Below are 21,661 nucleotides of genomic sequence, written 5' to 3'. Positions count from 1 at the left end.
CTATTCACCCATTGTTAAAACCCATTCTCAGCAACATTTCTTTCCTCCTCCCCCCCCACAAAAAAACACACTACACTAAGATACTTATTTTAACCTCTTAACGGTTAAGGACGAGATATCTCGTTCCAACGCGAATGAAATTCATTCTATATCTCCCTCTTTTTTTTACCTCTTTCCTCATCATCGCGAAGTTTCAATGTAACTCCATTTTGACAGCAGTTTTTTTTTTTAGCGATTTTTTCTTTCACAAAAAATTTATCTTTCTTTTTAAGAGAGAGATAGCGAGAAAAAGAGCACTACACTGATCTTTTTCTCCCCTTTTATTTGTAACATGCTAACAAACGGAAGCAGTTTCTTATATATATATATATATATATTTTAAATCGTGATCATCACGTATTTCCAAGAGATCTTTACGATCTGTCCAGGGAATTTGTTAGTAAACATACATACCGGAACCGAGATTCGAACCCAGACCTGCACAGTCAGAAGCTAGCTCCCTTAACCACTAGACTGTCCGGCGGCGTTGATACTTCAAATACAGGTCATTCAAACTTTTTTGCCAAAAGTCTGTACGTGAACGGGATTAAGGAAACTACAATTGCAACAAATGAAGAAAGAAAGCTGGTGGAGACTAGAGCAAAAGATCTCAGTATCCATTCTCAAATGTCTGGTCGCAACGTGGCGACCGTTAATTTTCATCTTTACCCAAGTGCCAGTAATATGTCTAACACAATTCGACGGACCACTAATAGGGAGCATGATTGATTGCACATATGTCTCGTATTTTACGAGAAATTCGTATAGTTTGATGTATTTCTGGCCGTTTCCGACTTCCTGTATATGTCAATTGTCCCATTTTTTCAACGAAGTTTATTTAAATTTATAATCTTTACTAAAATCGTGAGTAGACATAAAATGCTCATAACTTATATTACCATAATATGATGTACGCTTATGTGGATATAATTTTTATAAATACTAATCACACATATAATTTGCGCAGTTCAGCAATTTTTCCTAGGCACGGCCTGGGGTCTCAAGATAATTAGACTTTGTTACGATTTTCGAGAATGAATATTTAAATTGGTAGGCAGGTATTTCTAACCAGGTAAGGGCGAGGGGTGCTCAGAAAAATCACTTTGCTCGGAAGCCCTCATGATGCTCTGGCCATGGCAAAAATTGGATATTATCGGGAACCTCGTAATATCCAAAACTATAACTATTCAATTGAAAAATGTGGGGAAAAGGACGAATTCATCAGCAAAAATCCTTTCTCACCAATGCATCGTCTAGTTAGAAATTGTATTCATGCGGGATTAACCAGTGAAAAACATCTTTTTTTTATTATTTTATTCCACGACGTGGAATCCAAAACAGTAGCTAATGAGTGTCGGAACGCATCGGAAGAGGTTAAAATGAAATAGAAAAAAAACAAAAATGAATTCAGGTATGCACAAGCAAGCAAACTCGGGTCTCGCTGAGAAGCTTATGGCAGGAATCGAAAATCTGTAGATAAACACTGTTACCCACGAGGAAAGGTTTCATGCAAATGAAACACGGAGTTAACCCCCTTGCAGCAAATAACCACACCAACACAGCGGTTTGTCTCTCTCTCTCTCTCTCAACTTATGCATGAGATCTCTCGCATCTCATGTAAGGATGTGAAGTTCATTTAAATGATTCGACACATGAATTTGAATGAGAAATTCCCATTAGAAATTCACGCTGCGCCTCCAATGGAACCTCTTTATAATACGTTTCACTGACCAAAAAAAAAATGTTTTAAGAACGAAACCTAAATGACAATAAGTAGACATTATTATCACTGAAGCTTCCAGGAACAGGTTTCCCGTCCAAAAAAAAAAAAAAAAAAATCCAAACTACCCCGAGGACATTATAACGCACTACTGATGACTATTACCCATCATTATTAGCATTATTAATGATGCAAAAAAAATTATTATTATTATTTTTATTTCTCTCTCCGCCTTGTGACGCTTTCCTAGGCACGTGCATCATAATGTGTACATGAGGTGTTTTCACCTACTATGAAGTCCGCCAGGAAATCCTTGAACCTTCAAAAACATGCACCTATTATTTATCAATAATGAACGGTGATGGCGAAGAATCGGCACAATAAGTATTTATTAATTTGTCAGATGTGGAGAAGGGGGGAGTGCAAGGGAAGGGGGGAGGAAAAACGTCATTTGCAGAGCATTGGTGATTGAGCATGCAATCATTGTATTCATCACACACACACAGGGATTGATCAATCAACTTAGTCACGAATAATGACTATTTCGGAGCGAACCTGTCTGTTACTCGAAGCGATTAATCAAAATGTCGACTAATGTAATCGAATGAACATTACTCAATCAACATTAAATACATGACGAAGTCACGTCGGAAAAATTTTCCCAATGAATGTGATGTGAAATTAATTTCTATATAAATAATAATTCATTAGTGCTATTAAGGGTAGTGATAGATTTGAAATGTGGTTTCTCTGAAAAATTCACTTTTAAAAAACTATTTTCTTTGTCGAAATTTGTTTGTGAAATAATAATGGATCTCTTTTGGTTTTTTAAAAATTAATATTAGAGTATTAATAAATTAATGAGACCAATATGTCAAACACAACCCATAAGATATTGTCAGGAGCGGTGCCTAAACTCCTAAATCGAAATGCGATTTAGGATTTTATATTCGAATTAATATTTAACATGCGATATGGGATTACATGTTTGATTTCCGATTTTATACGTAGATTGTGATCTTGCAACCGATTTTATACTTAGATTATGATTATAATGTATTTTGTGTAACGTTTGTTGTTATAAATAAATTGCCAGAGGTATCCAGTCCGTCAAGGACAATGAGCCGATATTGCCATATGGCGATATGACCCGGGTATCTTTCGGTTTGTCGGTGCCTAATACAGTCGAGTCCCGTTATAACGAATTCCAAGAGACCGGAGAAATCACTTCGTTATAACGAAATTTCTCTGTAAAGGAATTCAAGGTTTTTACATTTTTCCTATGTAAACTAATCTGGGAGTTTTGAAAAGTGTTCCTCAAAACGGAATTTTCGCTATAACGGTATTCGTTAAAACGGGATTCGACTGTAGATACAGAATGGCAGTGACCGGAGCCGAATCTCTTAGCGGAGGCAAATTTTTTTTTTTTTTTTTTTTTTCTGAGAGGAACAGTCCCAAATAATCGTTATTTTTAATTTTATGGGTTTTAGGGCCACTTGAAGACAAACTGATATAAATAAGAAAAATTTTGTGTTTTCCTCAGACTCTAATATAGTAATCAGACAGAAATTTTTAACGTTTTTTTAAGTGATAAACTTGAAATAATTTTTTTAATTAATTTATTACGCTAGTACCAAAATTTAAGCCGCTGTGGTTAGTGACTGCCTGGAATTTATCAATGCTAACAAGACAATACCCTGACACACAAAATACCCATCTCCCAGGCTTTTCCGTATTCTAACTTCATATATTTTTCTTATGCCCCCTTTCCCCCATATCCAGGACTGAGACCCATTCTACTCTAAACAGATATTTTGAGTAAATTTATAATGTAGAGAAAATGATGAGGGTAGATATACGAACTCCTAGGCTGGACAGCCGTGCCAGCCCGGTGCAGTTTAAACGCACGGGCTCACCCAAGCACGGCAACGGAGGCCAACCTTTAAGTGCAGGAGGGGGGGGGGGGGCTCACGATAGTGGCATATTTTCAAATTAAACAAGCAAATTGGTAGGCAGGCACTTTTAGCAAAGTTCTCGTGGGGGGGGGGGGGGGGCTCCAGAAAAATCACTTTGCCCAGATTTATGATACGGTTATGACGGCCCCGTTTCAGTCTCCTTCTGCCACGTCTTAACAACATAATAGAGCTCCCGGGTGAAGTCATGTTCTGCGGTCAATACCTGGCTTGAAATATAGTCCACTCCCGTTTTAACGAACTCCAAGACAACAGATAAATCACTTCGTTATAACGTTAACAAAATTTCGTTATAAAGGAATTCCAGGTTTTAGCATTGTTCCTATGTAAACTTATCTGAAGGGGATTAGAAAAATTTTCGTTAAAACGAGATTTTCGCTGTAACGGTATTCCATCCCAAGATGGTCTCTCTGGGCGGTCAGAGGTCATGTCTGTCTGTAACGGTATTCGTTAAACGGGATTTGTACTTGCCTACAAATTCACATTCTCTCGAAAACCATCCATAGTACCAAATCTCATCATTACAAGGTTCTCCCGCACTTGAGGGACTCGGGTCAACACCTACTAGAGAATTTGTTTTCTAGTGGGTGTTGCTCGGGTGGGCCCTATTTCTGTCGCACCCTCAGACATCTTCTAGAAATTAACTAGAACGAGTATCATTTGAATATATGCATAGGCGGATGCAGGGGAGGGTGATGGGGGGCCCGTCGCTCAGTGAAAAATTTGTATTATTGGCATAGGTTTGGACACAATCACCCTCCCCACCGTTCACTAAAGGCACCCTCGGTGATTCACTCCCTTCCCCTCACGGTTCGAGGAGCCTGTGTATCCGCTTGTGTGCGCATAAATAGAATTTTTCCGGAAATAAAATTTTGAAGGCTATAAAATAATAACTTTCATCAAATTCAAAAATTTTTTTTGAACATAAATCAATATCACAATTTTTTTTCTTCTTCTATCGCATACAGAATACTATCGATTAAATTGTGAGAAAAAAATAAAGAATCCTATACATAAAATTTTCCACCAGAGTAAACACAATAATTCAAACAAAAAATAAAATAAGGCACAAACGTTAATACAATTGATTCCCAATCTATAGCAATATCCGTTGTAAAAAAATAAAATAAAATGGATACATTCATACGTATATATTTCAAGTAGATTCCGGAAAATAGAATAAATCCATAATATCCAGAATAAAGGGGAGAGGGAAATTCCGGAAAAAAAAAGATAAGTAATCGTAACATAAGGAAATAGATTGAAAACATTACCGCCAAAGATAAATGGTTAGATTCCGGAGAAAGTCGGGAGGAGAATCGCTTCCGAGAATAATATAAAAAAAAAAAAGGCAAAATAGATTCACAAATGTAAAAAAAAAAATATATATTATAAAATTTTCTTCTATGAAGATAAATCAAAAAGCGTTGGCAACAAAATGAAAATGAATGGATATACTTTTTGGCGGGAGGAAAATGGCCGCCAATACACAGTATAAGAAAAGATTAACGACGTGGGGAATCATCTAATGGTTGCTCATGTTGAATGCGATGCATTATATACAAAAAGAGAGACAGAGTAATTTTTATATTATTTAATTATAAACATAAATTAATTCATTTCGAGTCGATTTCACCCTTTCATAGGCACGCACAATAGTATTATAGCAAAATATAAAGATGTCTCTTCATTATTTGATTGTAATATGGAAATATCGCAACAAATACAGGGTGCGTTGAAAGTACCTCTCAAGAAAGTTACAGCTTGGATCAGTGGTCTTCAACCGTTTGCCCAAGGACCGCTGCGCATCCATTCCGCCAAATCCATGTAGCCACTACATAATTTTATATTCGATAAATAAAATACGGTCAGTGTATTGGTTTTCATTTATGTCTTAACCGTCATCAGGTTTGCGAATTGTTTCTCCTATTAGCGTATTTTTTGCTAGTTCTCAAGCTATTTTTCCTGTCCAGAAATTATTTTTCCTATTTAAAGGAATTTTTAGCGATCCGCTTAATTATTTTTTCCTCCCATTCACATACTTTTTGCCGGTCCACCGATTACTTATTCTACTTATGTGCTTTTTGGCTCTTACTGGCAACATAGGCGGAGATAGACTTGGAAGTATGGGGGGGGGGGGGTCATTATTGCTGGGCATAAATACATACAATAGATCTGCCCACTCAACTTTTGATGCTGGGGAGGCAACGTCCCCCACGCTCCCCCGTATCTCCACCCATGACTGGCAATCACATAAATCGCAGGGCAAAATTAATTGTCAATCATTATTATGTCTTATAACTATTTAAGTTCTCACTCCCCTACCTCATTGGGCATTTTGCCTGTTGTGGCCTGGTATTCGTATTAGCACAATTATAAGAGATGATAATAATGATTGTAATGATGAAAAAAACAAAACACAAAATACTATGAATAATTTGACGGTGGTGGTCGTTGGGAAAAATATTATTTTGGGTTACATTTTTACTTTCGAAATTTTATTTTCTTTATTAGCGTATTTTTTACGAATTCGCAAAGCGTTTATCTTATTTATTAGTTTTTCACTGGTCCACAAATTATTTCTACTTTTTTGAATTTTTTACAAATAACTTGTCTTATTTATTTTGCCAGTCCGCAAATTATTTCTTTTAATTACGTATTTTTCGCGGTTCTCAAATTGTTTCTGCTGTTTATGTATTTACTGCTGGTCCGTAAACTATATCTCTTATTTACGTATTTTTTGCCAATCCGCAAACCATTTTTCCTATTTATTCATATTTTTCACCAGTCCACAAATTATTTCTATTTTTTTTTTTACCAGTCGACAACTAATTTGTCTAATTTATTTTGTGCCGTCCGCAAATTATTTCTCCAATTTATATAATTTTCGCCAGTCCGAAAATTATTTCTTCAATTTATACAATTTTGACAGCCCGCAAATTATTTCTTTTATTTACGTATTTTTTTCGGTTCTTCAATTTTTTTACTATTTGCGAATTTTTTGCCAGTCCGTAAATTATTTCTGCTGTTTATATGTATTTACTGCTAGTCCGTAAACTATATCTCTTATTTACGTATTTTTTGCCGGTCCCCAAGTTATTTCTCAGATTAGTGATTGTTTACTCTTTACTGAAACGAATCTCATTAACGTGAGGGCCCCCTATGCACTTGAACCCCATCCGCTAACACTGCCCTGCCTATCAGAGAAGGAATCGCGGGCCACCATTTTCTTAATTTTGATTTCATGCACCTGATTAACGGTGATGCACCCTTTTATTGTACAACTTTTTAGCAACATTTCAAGGTGAAATCACGCACAGAATTCCAAACACACACGTGTTGTTTTTTTTTTTAAACTGTCTGGGTAATGCAAAGATACGGGCCGTATATATACGTCCGAGAAACGAACCACTTGTTTGTTGATGCTTTTTGCGATAATGGGGTAAAATTCAGGAATAGCACACGTAGTATTTTATTTTTTTTCTTTATTACGATGGCATTAGCAGGGACGAGACGCTGAATTGCGAGATAAAACGAGTTTCAGCTTACGGCTGAATAACACTAATAACATAATAGCAAAATACAAGAGAATAAAAAAGAGAGACCTTATCGCGATATAGTCTAGTCTGGTATAAAACATTCGATATAACGAAAAAATAAATAAATACCACGCAGAAGAAAATGGATGCTCTATGTCTTCTATAGCAGATTTTTCTCTTATTTTTCTGTATAATGCAAGATGGAATTGGACATGGCGATATAGACGGATAATAGGTATATTTACTTATTTATAGACACCACACCGTGGAATCCGATTGAATTACAGGACGACTGAAATACATATATAGATTGGTAAGGCAAATATTTCTTCGGGTAAGAAATAAAACTAGGTGAGACGAGACAGGGAGGGGCCTAAAGATCGCGCTGTAAGTAAAATGGAAAAGATAGCATTATCATACGGCTATAGCAATTCGTTATATAGAGATTACACCAGCGTTTTTACAATTACAGAGACCTTGAAATAGTATACATATTTTAGGCCAGGGATTGAAAGAATTAGTAGTCAGTCTTGGATCCCAGAAATCTCGCTTACTGAGATTTTTGCCACTAAATTAATATTACTGGATTTAATATAACACCAGTTATACTATTCAGTTAGAGTGATTATCAAACTTTACTGACATTTTTATTCATATGACAAATATTTAGTATAGTAAAGATTTTTTTCCATGAAAAACTGATCATAATTTAGATTTTTTTGTAGTTCTGTCATTTCTTATAATCTCGTCGTTTCACACGTTTCAACAAATGTAGATGGCAGTACAAAAAATAATAAAATCAATGTTATTTCATTGTTTTAGGGATTTTGAATTTAAAAAAATTTTATGTAGTCCTCGAACTACAATTTAGTAATCGGACATGGAAGTTTTTAGGTGCCACAACCAATTTTCATTTAGTCGCCACGGTGATCTGGGATTTGTATAGCTATGCTAACAAGACCCCTTGAAAAAATATGCATAATTCAGCCAACCATCGCAATAGCACCGGCGTTTAAGAACCGTGAAATAACGTAAGAGTGATTGGGACTCCTTGAAATAATATCTACGTTCTAAGGAAGCCCTCAAGTGTCATGGTGCATGGCATTTATGCCCAACCCGTGGCCCACGACCTCAAACCTAATTTTGTAAAAATTAACTAAGCGCCACATTTGCAGATCACTTGAGGGAGCCATGACATGTTTATAGTTCACTCAAATGATCACCCATTTCCAGATCGCTTAAGAGGACCGTAGCACCTTTACAGATTACTTGAGTGATCCGCGGCGCTATGTCCAGATTAGTCAAGCTGCCCACGGAGCATTTATACATAACTCAAGTTGCCTCCTGGCAGATTCCCTGATCACTCAAGTGACCCATAGTCACACATCACTTGAGTGACCCGTGGCACCTTTACAGATCACCCAAGCCATCTACGACATTTACACATCACTGTAATATATACACACATTGTTACACACAAGTGATGTGTGGCAAGTTCCAGAGCATTTAAGCTGTTCGCGGTGCAGTTCCAGATCATTCACGCTGCATACGGCACATTTCCACGTGACTTAAGTGGCCCGCGGCACATTCCTAGATCACTTAAGTGACCCAAAGCATACTAGAAGATGACAGTTAGTATGCCGTACATGCACGGTTAAGCAGTATTAGTTGTAGTCCTCTTATAGAGGAGCCCTTGAAATACATGTCTATACATTGTGTTTATAATAATATCATACCTACATTTTTCAGGCAACTCATGAAACAATGTCTTCGTTTTTGGGGGTTCCTTGAAACAATATCCTCGTTTTAAGGAGCTCCTATACAAAAACCATCCTTGTTATTGGGAGCCCTTAAAATAATATTCATGCTTTAGGAACTCATATTATAATTATGCTCTAGGAGCCCTTCAAACAATATTCATGCTTCAGGGGAACTACTAAATTTTATCTATGCTCTATTAGGAGTTCTTTAAATTATATTGACTATAATGTAACTATAACTATTTGACAAATCTTTCATTACCCCCTTAAAAGCGTCTCGAGGAATCCTAACCTTCCAAAGAACCCTGTTTAAGAAAGGCTCGGTTATACTAAAATCCGTAAAAGCGATTCGTGAAAGTGAACAACATTCCGTGCATATGTTTTTAATTTAAGGCCTAAGACACGTGACTGCCGTAAATTTTTGTCTTACGACGGATTAAAGACTCAAGAGCAATGTCTCCGTAATTGCCATTGTCTTTTTCCTCATACGACAACAACGTCGATGAAGACAATGACACGGCATGTTTGCGATTGGGTCCCTCTCCCACTCCCAATGGGGATTTTGACCCAACTTTTTATTTTTTTTTTTCAAGGAAAAATGCCGATAGATCACAGTACATGTGTAATAACCGCAATTAGCTCGAATAACGGCTGTTTCCTACGCAGCTATTACGTCGTTCGATGCGATTGCACGTGATAAAACGCGGATTTCGCAGATTATTCAGATGCTAATGGGGATTTCATGTGTCTTAATTAATTAAAAAAAGTAATTTTCTTACAAAAAACAATATTTATGTATATATTATTGTCGGTAAAATGAATGAAAAATGCTACCGTAAAAGTCCGAAGATCGGTAAACACTAGCTTTTACCAGAGCAAAAAAAATCGGAGAAATTTTACTTTCGATAGATTTACTAATCTCTATTAACATTAATTAACCACTAGTAAAAATACCCGTGTTACCACCCATTAATTACCTTTTAATTTCTGACTCATTCTGAAATTAACCCCGCAAACCATTTCTCAACGTTTTGCGGATCCTTCCTTCATGGATCATCTTTTTATAAACCTAGTGTAAGAAGAACGAATTAAAGTAAGAAATCATTGTAAAAAGAAGGAGACATGCCTCTGAAGAAGTGAAAAACGCATTGTTAGTGGGCAAACAAAGTAAACGTTCTGAAAACCCATTGTTGAAGACCAGTGCCGTCTTAACGCATGGGCTCACCCGGGGGCCTCAGGAGAAGAGGGGCCTCACAAAAATGAGATCTGGTTGAAATTTTCTACAATTTACCAGATAGGGCCTCAGAAAAACCACTTGGCCCGGGAGCACATGATGCTCTTAAGGCGGCCTCGTTGCAGACGGGAAACAACTGTTACCGGACATTTTTTCGATGATTTTGAACATTGGTCGAACTCCGACAAAGTTTTGAAGAAACCTCATCGTTCGTGTCGGATTTTGTTAGGAGTTCAATTCCGGGTCTTGTTACTTACAGCATTTTTAAATATTATTAAAAGCTTTTTTTGAAAACAATTTTAATTTAGAGATTTTTTGACAACTGTTATTTAGAGCTTTTTTCTGACAACACAACTGAATTTTTAAAAATCATTGTGACAGTATTTTTTTAAAAAACATTTTTTTCTAGATTAATAGTTGAAAAATCATTGTTACTCAGACCATCGTTGAAAATATCATTGTTACTCAGAACATCGTTGAAAATATCATTGTTGCTCAGGGCATTATTGAAGAATCATTGCTACTCTCAGTACAGTTAGAAATCATTGCTACTCAGAGCTTTTTTGAAAAATCATTGTTACTCTGAGCCTTGTTGAAAAAAGTATGGTTAATCTATATCACTATAATTACATAAAAATCATCGTCTTACATCATTACTGAAAAAAAAATCCATGCCCATAGTTTTAATATTTTTCAAAAGCATCGCCCAAAATTATTTTCTGTTTTATTTTTCTCTGTTCCATTATTTAAAAAAACCATTATGCACTGTGTGAAAATGAACACCATTGTTGCCCTCAACAAAATCAATCTCCTCAAAAAAAAAGGACGGGCCATCCAAAACCATTGTTGAAAGCACGCAGCACATTTAAAAAATCCTTCATAAACGTTCTTTCTGTCATCCGAATAGTACCCATAAACAATTTTAAACATAAATTTAAACATAAATAATATATATGTTAAGATTTTAAAAAATGCTCTTAGTATATAACAACGATGTTTAAGAACTTCCAGAGTAACAATGATTTTTAAAAACGCCCGGAGTAACAATATCACAAGAGCATTTTTAAAAATCACTTATATAGGAAATTTTTAAAAGCCAATGATTGTGAAAAATACTCTTAATAATAATGATTCTTTAAAATTTCTTGTAGCAATATTACTAAGAGCATTTAAAAAAACCATTATTACTCAGGAAGATTTTAAAAATCATTGCTACCCTACCAAGAGCATTTTTAAAAATTAACTTTGAAAAATGATCATAGTAACAATGATTTTGAAAAATGCTCATACTAACAATGATTTAGAAAAATGCTCATAGTAACAATGATTTAGAAAAATGCTCATAGTAACAATGATTTAGAAAAATGATCTTGGTAACAATGATTTAAAAAAATGCTCTTGGTAACAATGATTTAGAAAAATGCTCTTTTTAACAATGATTTAGAAAAATGCTCTTGGTAACAATGATTTAGAAAAATGCTCTTGGTAACAATGATTTAGAAAAATGCTCTTGGTAACAATGATTCGCAAACATTTCCTGATTAATAATGATTTTTAAAAATTTCCTGGGTAACAATGATTTTTAAAAATTTCCTGGGTAACAATGATTTTTAAAAATGCTCAGAGCAACAATGATTCTTAAAAATGCTCAGAGCAACGATTATTTTTGAAAAATGCTCAGAGTAACAATATTTTTGAAAAATGCTCAGAGTAACAATGATTCTTAAAATTTTCCTGGATAACAATGATTTTGAAAAATGCTCTCAGTAAGAATGTTACTAAGAGCATTTTTTAAAAACCATTGTTTCCAAGAGCATTTTTTAAAATCAATGATTTCAAAATGCTCTGACTTTTTATCTGAGCAACAACCACATTCAAAGAATGCCGACAGAAACGATTCTTGAGTTTTGTCAGAAAGCGGTATTTTTTCAAAAAAACATTCTATCAATAATTAAATTTTTTTTACAATCCTTCGATTACATGACATTTCGGATTTATGTTCTAGATATTCTAAGAGGGTATCTTTCGATACAAAACATTGTTACGAGACAATTGTTATGCCAAAATAACAAAAAAAAAAAAAGACTCGCCACCCAAAAAGATATATTAATCACGTGCGAACAACAACAACAATCGTCCGCTGTTAACTCTTATCAGAGCATTTTTACTAAAATATCACCAATAAAATTTAGCGCGCTATCACTCACAACACTAATTCTTTTAGTAATATCCGTATTGGCAACAATCGCACACCGATTTCATCACGATCAGCTGGTTGCGCATCGTGTAATCGACACACACACACACACACACACACACACAAAAAAAAGGGTCAAGAACCGCAACACAGAGACACGACGCACAAAACAAGAACATAAATAATCAAGAAGCCGGTATTATTCAAAAAACGAAAAAAAAAAAAAAAAAAGACAAATATTACATATAATACAATAAACCAAAAACTTACTTACTGCCATCAAAAACAAACCCAACAATTCACTTCAGCAGCAACAATTCAAGAACAATACCACGGGCGGCAACAGGTCGCACCGAAATAATAATCCCAACGACGACCGCCTTGCCGAGACACACACACATCACTTATTTCTCTCTTCAAAAAAAATAATTTATGCATGCACATTCCCCGAGATAAAACCACTAACACGTGCGGTCATTTCGATTCTCACATCTCTTCTTATAATATACATCTTCGGAGATTATTATTATAATAATCCGAAATATCGCCGGAACCGAATTACCATCGATATCATATCACAGCGGCACCAAGGAAACTCTCTGGAGTAAATGAGTTCCATCTAAATGATAAATGTAATTTATTATTTTTTTTTTTTTTTCCTATCTATATCTCCCTCGTGTAGTTTAGTTACCGGTATGTCCATGCGCAGCTGTCCTTGGCTGTGGGTTAATCACCTTAACTGCCGACCTTCAGCTTCCATAAGCTGACTGTGACTGAATCACACACACCACACGCCAACCAACACGAAAATGACGTTCTTGCAACACCACAGATGGATTCTCACCCCAAAAAAAATAACTATTTGATTAAAAAGAAGAAAGGACCGACTCTTGGCGGGGTTTGGCTTTCGTTGTTGGCTTCGGTTTTCTGAAGTTATGACGTCATAAATCTCGAGATGATAATATCAATAAATCTCGGTTAGAAATTTTCCATTATTTTCTCTGTTTTTTGCATCGCAAAAAGTTTTATGTTTTGCATTTACATTTTCTGTGTGTTTCTTCTTCTTGCTATTTTTTGTGTTTGTTCATTTACGCTTTTATTTATTTTTTCTCATTTACGTTTTTTCATTTTTTCTCATTTACGTTTTTTCATTTTTTCTCATTTACGTTTTTTCATTTTTTCTCACATTTTTTTCTGATTTGAATTTTTTTTAACAGTTTTTCATTTGCGGTGTCTTCAATTTTTTTTTTTTTCATTTACGATTTTTCAATCTTTTCTTCATTTACACTTTTTTCAATATTTTTTCACACGCTTTCTTAATTTCTTTGTGAACTTTCCCCAATTAATTGACATTAATAATTACGAATTTTTTAATACATTTTTAATTTCTTTTTTTTAACTTTTTCTCAAAGTTACAATTTTTTTTACTAATTTTTTTCCCTTTTATTTACATTTTTTTTGCTTTTTTTTTCATTCTTTCGAAAATTTTAAATTTTTGATTTCGTGACTTTGTTTTTGAAGAATTTGATTTTTAAAGAAAAAGACGACTCTTCGCGGGGTTTAGCATTGGCTGTTGGCTTCGGTTCAGAAGTTATGATGCCATAAATCTCAGAGATAATAATATAAATAATTAAAACCCGGTTGGAATAATATGAAGTCCCTCAAAGTTCGGGCGATAATATCAACGAATTTGGACGGAAAAAACAAAAATTTCGGTCGCAAGATTTTTCATAGAAATATATCGCGATTTATTTCACGCGTTTAAAAAAGCATAATCAACTTAAAAAGTTAAGTTGCAAATCAACTTTAAAATCGAATTAATTCCTTAAAAATCCACGTTTAAACGCCTCGTTGTTTCCTTATTAATGCCTACATATCAATATTAGAGTTATAAAATTAATACTTTAATTAATAAATAAAATTAATACTTTAATTAATAAATAAAATTAATACTTTAATTAATAAATAAAATTAATACTTTAATTAATAAATAAAATTAATACTTTAATTAATAAATAAAATTAATACTTTAATTAATAAATAAAATTAATAACTGATATGCAAAACAGATGAAAGGGTAGATTACCTAATGGATATAAAAATATATCTAAATCTTAGTTTTTATTTTCTATTGACATTCTATTTTATATTGGTTGTAATAAAAAATAATTATTTCCCCAATTTAAGGGTTAAAAGAAAAATTTATTACGTATTCTTATTTTTTTGGTAATTTGCATCAAAATACATAAATGTGCAAGTGATTACGCCGCATCTTTTTTTTTTTTTTTGGCTTTTTTTTTCCCGGAAAAATTTACACGCGTGATATCAGCAATACGAGTTTAAAAAATGTTCTGCACATATGTAGAATAGTAACACGTTTAATGGTTGAATGCATGTTTTGGAAAATTTTATTTAACGAAAAATTTTTCTCTCATTTTTCTATGTATAATTTATGACTTTTAGAGGGCATCATGAAGAAAAATTATTCGTTCTTTTTTCCATTTTTAAGTTCTTTAATTTTTTTTCATTGTTTTTGTTTTTTAATTTTATTATTAGTATTTTTTATATTTTCATTTCTAATAATTTTTTTATTTCGGATATTTTTTCATATTCCTCTTCCTTCAATTTTTTTCTTTTCATTTAAGCTTCTTTAACTTCTTTTCATTTACGCTTTTTTGAATTTCATCTTTCCATCATACTTTTCTCCATTTTTAACTTCATATTTTTTTTCAATTTTTACACGCCTTTCCATTTTCTTTCCATTTACGATTCTTCAAAAAAATTTTTTTCATTCACGTTTTTTCAATTTTTTTAAACCTTTTTTTAAGGTCATTTTAACCTTTTCACAATTTGTAAATTATTAAGTACACACAAAATTTTCAATTTTTGTTTAAAACTTTTCAAACATTTTTTTTCTCAACTTTTTCAAAGCTACATTTTTTTCGATATTTTTCCTCCTCTCTTTACATGTTTCTTTTCTCATGGAAGTTTTTTTTTTCCTTAAATGATAAGCGCTTATTCCCAAGAGATCGTTACGATCTGTCCAGGGAATTTTTTAGTGTTAGTAGACATCCATCCCTACCCGGGACTCGAACCCAGACCTGCACAGTCAGAAGCTAGCTCCCTAACCACTGGACTGCCAGGCGGCTACGCTTTTGTTTATAATTTTTTTAACGCCTTCAACTTCTTGAATATTAGCACATCTCGTATCGTGATACACACGAAACGGATGCATTTAACTCCCGAACAGAAATAAGAGGATTCAATAATGATTGACTGACTGAGGTAGACACATTTTCTCAGGGCGTACAGAGTCTTTAAGACTCCCATAAGCTTCCCTGTTTGATGCTGCTCCGTACGAGCTGGATGAAGAAGTTAAGAAACTGTTTGTATGTGATAGTTGAGTGTGTAAGTGTACGTGTATAAGAGGCGTGTCAATAAAAGATAATAAAATTTACAGCCCAAGCTGTACTCAGAGAGTCAGTATACGTCAAATATTGAGATTATATTAGAAAAAATGAATTCGGTAAGTTGTGGCTTACTTACCACAAAAATTTGAAATTTGTATAGCTATGTCCGAAGGAGGTGAAGTATCAAAATTCAAGAACGCATTTCATATGCAATTACAAAATCAGTCAATTATCTCAGCAAATAATTGACAAAAAAGTGGAATACTGCACCTAATGGTTACAACAGAGTATATATATGTTCATTCTAATGAATTGCGTGATTAAATACAATGTATATGATTACATGTGGATACAAGATTAAATGCGATAAATATGGGTAGGAGTACAGAATATATGCAACACTATGCCTCCAATCAATGAAGAGAGAATTAGAACTATTTACACTTTTTACAAAACTAAACCAATTCATTGGGCCATATCAGGCCAGTATGTTCTTAGGTCGAAGAAACCTCAACACCTCTCCCGCAGGATAAAGAGAGATGTCTCTTATGTGCTGATATTCTGATGTTTCAGCTCTATTGAAATATCCTCTACATAGTTTGACTAAATAGTCATGTATGGTTTCAATGTTCAAATCCTTCATTATGTCAAGATTTCTGATATACCATTGTGCCCCGGTATATCGCCGAAGTATTTTATTTTGCTGCACTTGTAATTGTTTGATGACAGAGGGTTTCGCTGTGGAAAAGCATGGTGCTGCATAGTGCATAATTGGTCTAATGACTGACTTGTACATAATGGTTTTGTTTTTGAGGCTAAGTGCAGAGCGTGTGTAACAAACTCTGTTTAGAAGTCCTGCAGCCTTGGCGGCTCGAACTTTCGCCTCATGAATGTGAGCTTTGAAACTGAGCTTTTTATCCAAAATAACACCAAGATATTTTGTCTGAGACTTGGATTGTAATATGGTCTGCCCCACTGTGATAGTGGTGTTCGGAGGGAGTTGCCTTCTTGCAAACCATATAAAGTTGCATTTACCCTCGTTTAAGACCACTGCATGTAGCTGACACCAGATTTCGACCCTTCGGACCATTTCTTGTAAGTTCCTCAGAGCTTGCTGTTGGTCCCTGGATGCCATAAGGATTTTCGAGTCGTCAGCATAAGAAGCTAAGATTCCTCTTTGTGGAGCAGGAAAATCGTTAATAAAAATATTGAAGAGTATTGGGCCAATTATTGACCCTTGACAAATAGATGCCTTAAGTGGACGTCTAGAGGAGAGGACGTTTTTGATACGGACCTGAAATGTCCTATCCCTGAGGTAGCTGTGAATCATATGTATAAAGTGGGAAGGAAACCTTCTAAGTATCATAATGGCAATCAGTGTTGAGTGCTTAACCTTATCGAAGGCCTTCTGTATGTCTGAATCAAAACATGCTACATAATCCTTGTGGATGAAAGCATCCTGTAGGTATTCCACAACACGGACCAGTTGTGTTACACAAGAATGTCCGCTACGAAAGGCATGTTGTTCATCTCGGATAAAGCTGTTATCTTCGAGATACAAAGATAATCTCGCCATGTTTCCAGCTATACGGGAAATGACAAATTTTTAACATACCATTAAAGATGCTTACTAATGTGGTGATAATATTAGATGAAAGTACCTTCAAAGCTGTGTTAGTAATATTATCATACCCAGGGGCTTTTTTATCTTTAAGTCCTTTAATTATCTCCTCACGATCAGTAGGAGCAAGTCAAGATGTTAAGTGGCTGTGGAAAATAAAGATTCAATATTGAGGTATTAATTTAATTCTAGTAAATTAAAATTTAGAAAAAATTTCAACATTTTAAAAAGTTATATATTTTTCAAAAAATATTTTTATATTTATGCAACACAAGAGTAACCAGATTCGAAAACATAGAAGGAAGGACGCTTGCACGCACCTTCTATTTGGTAACATCACTTTTCCTAATTTCAACAACAGATGTCGCAATAATTTTTTTCCCAACTAAACCAGAACCGCTAAAAAAGTAAAAGAAGGATCAATATCGATCCCCTCGCTTTTAATGAACTATTCACACAGTCCGGTCAGTTTTATTACTTTTCCTGGAGCAAGGGGAAGAGGTCGTCTTTCCTCAGAGGGTTTTATTTTAAGATGCGTTGTTTTCTTGCGAGAAACGATTTCACCATAGAAATCAGCGCATTAAGTGTTGTTTGCGCATCCTATTTTATTTATTTTTAATTTCTCAATGGAGGAAGCAGCACCCCCCCCCGTCTCTCCCCACTTCAGTGTACGGATATAGTAATATTTGTTAGTGAGCGAAGAATGGTATTCTTAAATTTCATGTTGCGCTTTTGTTCTTCCAGAGCTGTTTTTCGGGCTGTCTTTCTCATATTATCCTGGAGCAAGCTGGGCCTTGGTCAGACTAGAATCTATGGGGCCGTTCAAGTATTACGTCAGCAATTTTTTAGCAATTTTTTAGCCATTTTTGACCCCCCCCTTGTCAACAAAAGTCACCAAAACGCTGACCCCCTCCCCCCCTTTGTCAGCAAAATTTCGTCATCAGCTCTGCCCCTCTGAATCCTAACTCATATTTTCATAAAGGGTGGTTGATGACGTAAGCATTATCAAACCCCCCCCCTTGTCATCAAAAGTCACCAAATCGGAAACCCCTTCTCCCCCCCCCCCCCACCATCAACCATGATGTAATACTTGAACGGCCCCTATCCTGCTTGGAGGAAGTTCGGTTTCAAGTATTCTGGGAATTCCGACGGTGATTGGTCAAAACGTGTAAAAAATGTGTAGGGAAAAAACCAGGAATACATGTTTCAGAATAAAAAAAAAAATTCCCCATGAAAAAAGTACAATAATTCCGGAAACCTGAAAAGGGGGAGCAAAAGGGGAAATTTTGAAAAACGTAAGAGGACGCTTGAGATGGCATCAAAAAAGGAGGACGTCTGGTAACCCTATGTAACACTTGTATAAAATTCGAAAACGTATTATTTATTTCCTTTTAAATTTAAGTGGCGCCATCTATCTACAGACCAGGGAGTTTTGCCAAGAATTCGCTGTCCATCGTATTTTGTAAATCCGCCTTGATTTTTAGGCGTGTTTAGAAACACATTTCACGTCGGCGTTTGTCTGACTGTAATTACAGCTATCATTCTGTCAGAAGAAAAGGCATATTTTGGCGTACATATAATTATTAGGCATGCTTCACGATTTACATCGTGCGGGGGGAGGGGGGGGGGGAAATGTAAATTTTTGCCATTCGTACGTCACCACTGAGACTCGTGACACGTCAACAAAGAATCGACCTTCTATGCAAAATGTATCGCATTTCAACCGAGACGGATGTGCTTTTTTTTAGCATTAATATCACTATTATCTTATTTCACTCACGCCCTGTGAAGTCAATGGAAATTTAAAGGCACACTCCTAACACGAGATTTCAATTCATTAATAGGAAATGTTCGATTTGATACACTTACAAAACGTTCCTCTATGCTAAGCCGAAAAGTGCCCAATGTCTTAAAGAAAGCAGTGGTTCTCATAGTCTACGTAGCAGCTCCAAGGGGGCCATTCAAGTATTACGTAAGCAGATTTTCGGCCATTTTTGTCCCCCCCCCCCTCCCCCGTCAGCAAAATTTTGTCAGAAACTTGGAATATTTCATATCTTCAAAAAGGGGTGGTTGATGACGTAAGCAACCTTCAAACCCCCACTCCCCCACCCTTGTCATCAAAAGTCAGCAAATCCGAAACCCCCTCCCCCGTCGATGCTGACGTAATATTTTAATGACCCCAGGGGCGTTGACGAACTTTCCCCATGTGTGTCGTGTCGCGCAGAGAATACCATGTGTCTGTATAGTGATTGAGAGATATAAAACTTTACCAGACACTCTGCATTTCCTGTCATGATAGCGTCCATTGAGCAAGGTTACCACATTCGAATGATCTCTGAGAGAAGAGGGAACAGCAGGAAAATGATCTAAATCAAGGGAGCCCCGAGAGCTGATGATCACTGAAGAGAAGGGGGTGTAAGAAAATGATAGTTAGAATGTACGAAGACAACGCAAGTTGAATCGAAAGGGTAATGAAGTCTCGGGTAAATTATCATTAGGGCGAGAAGGTAATGGAAGATGGCCAACATAAAGAAGAGTCAGATAAATGATCACTGGGGTAAGAAGATCTTAGACGATCACCAGGATAAGGAAGCCACAGGTAAATGGTCATCAGAATAAAGAAATCATAGGTTCACGATCACTTGGGCAAGAAGGTGATTGAAGATCCCGAGACAAGTAAGGTTCGGATAAATGATCACAGGTACAAAAAGATCTTGGAAGATCACCAGAATAAATAGACCACGAAAGATCACCAGGATAAAAAGGCCACGAAAGATCATCAGGATAAGGAAGCCATAAGTAAATTATCTCCAGGGTAAGAAGACTAGCATGAAGACCAGAGGAAAATTTACAAGATAAGGAAGGACTAAATTCATGATCACTAGGGCAAGGAGGTCATGGAAGATGGCCAGTGTAAGAAGTCTCAGATAAATGGTCACTTGAGGAAGAAGCCGCTTTTACCATTGGTACACATAGGAAATTGCGGTACCAGACCGACCACACCCCCTTTAGATAATCTCATCTATAGAGGGTGTTGACCAGACACAGGAAAGCCATGTCTATGCAAATAAAATAATTAGAGGGAACATTACGTCAAGTGGATGATCGCTGCGGAAAAAGGAGCCAAGGGGGTAGCACAAGGGCAACCCGATTGCCAAAAGTTTGAGAACCACTTTCTCTCTCTATCAAAGCCATGGACACGTCTGCAGTCCCAAAACACAAGCATGCACATTTACTGAAAGGTCTACCGAGCTCATGCGGTAATCGCGCCAGAAGCTACTTTTCTCAGTAATTGTCCTCCGAAAAAAAACAAAGGCTGGAACCAAAACGCTTTTTGGAAGTAGATGGCGTGACAAACAACCTTAGAGAATGTATAGGGTCTCGTACGTCCTCTAAGCAAACAACTCATACAGCTACGCGTCACCGGAAATAGATGGCGCTATGAACAGTCAACATCTACAGCAATGTAAACAACGACGGCTTGGTTCGTGTGAACGGTCTTCCCCTGACTTCAGTACGGTAGTTTTATTAACACCATAAACAAGGGAAGAGCTTCACTTTTTATAGAAAGACAAACAGCTGTCTATATCCCTGTACGGATTTATACGGAACGCCCACAAACAGCCGAAGCTCTATTTTTGAACGATCGCTGCTGCAAACAACTGTAACAGGTTGCATCCATAACTAATGGTGCCCAAAACGAATAAAATCCTCACAAGAAAGAAAATCGCACTGAGCTCTAGCCCAGGGTAGGCGCGGAGTGATGTGTCGGGAAGGTCGATTTATTATGTAGGTTCGTTGGATAGTCCCGTATTTTACACAGACCATTTTCCCCATATAATCCGGCTCTCGAGAGGGAGGATCACCCCCTACCTTTTGGATCCGTGCCCGTCCTAGGGTTTCAGAGTCGATCTTATTTATAAAATTTTTCCATCGTACTGATCTTCACAATAGGTAATTTAATTACAGAACTATATGAACTTCATAATGAGTAATTTAACTATACAGGGTGTCCCGTAAGGGGTCATTCAAGTATTACGTCAGCATCGATGGGGAGGGTGGGGGTTTCGAGTTTGCTTTGTGATGGCGGGGAAGACTTTAATGGTGCTTACGTCATCAACCACCCTCTATAAGATAGTCCCGAGGTGAACAAAAAAATAACAATGAT

The 21,661-nt window shown here is 35.8% G+C and overlaps 1 protein-coding gene across 5 annotated transcripts in view; it reads right to left on the bottom strand.

Annotated features, from left to right (window-relative positions):
* The window catches only part of LOC149084557 (uncharacterized), a 230,906-nt gene that overhangs the window by 84,914 nt on the left and 124,331 nt on the right, over positions 1-21,661 (bottom strand). The window contains exon 1 of one of the 5 annotated variants that reach the window (XM_089234983.1): positions 12,733-14,292. The exons of 3 other annotated variants lie outside the window; for them this stretch is intronic. The gene's annotated coding sequence lies outside the window, so the exon portion shown is untranslated. Of the gene's footprint in view, positions 1-12,732; positions 14,293-21,661 lie in introns of those variants that run through there. One more of the 5 variants, XM_089234982.1, reaches the window with a different exon arrangement.

Source organism: Pholcus phalangioides, unplaced genomic scaffold (genome assembly GCF_987345545.1).
Source record: "Pholcus phalangioides strain wild (caught in Gottingen) unplaced genomic scaffold, Ppha-v1.0 ptg000008l_1, whole genome shotgun sequence".
In the NCBI taxonomy this organism is placed as follows: domain Eukaryota; kingdom Metazoa; phylum Arthropoda; class Arachnida; order Araneae; family Pholcidae; genus Pholcus; species Pholcus phalangioides.
This window is presented reverse-complemented; position numbering and strand designations above follow the sequence as displayed.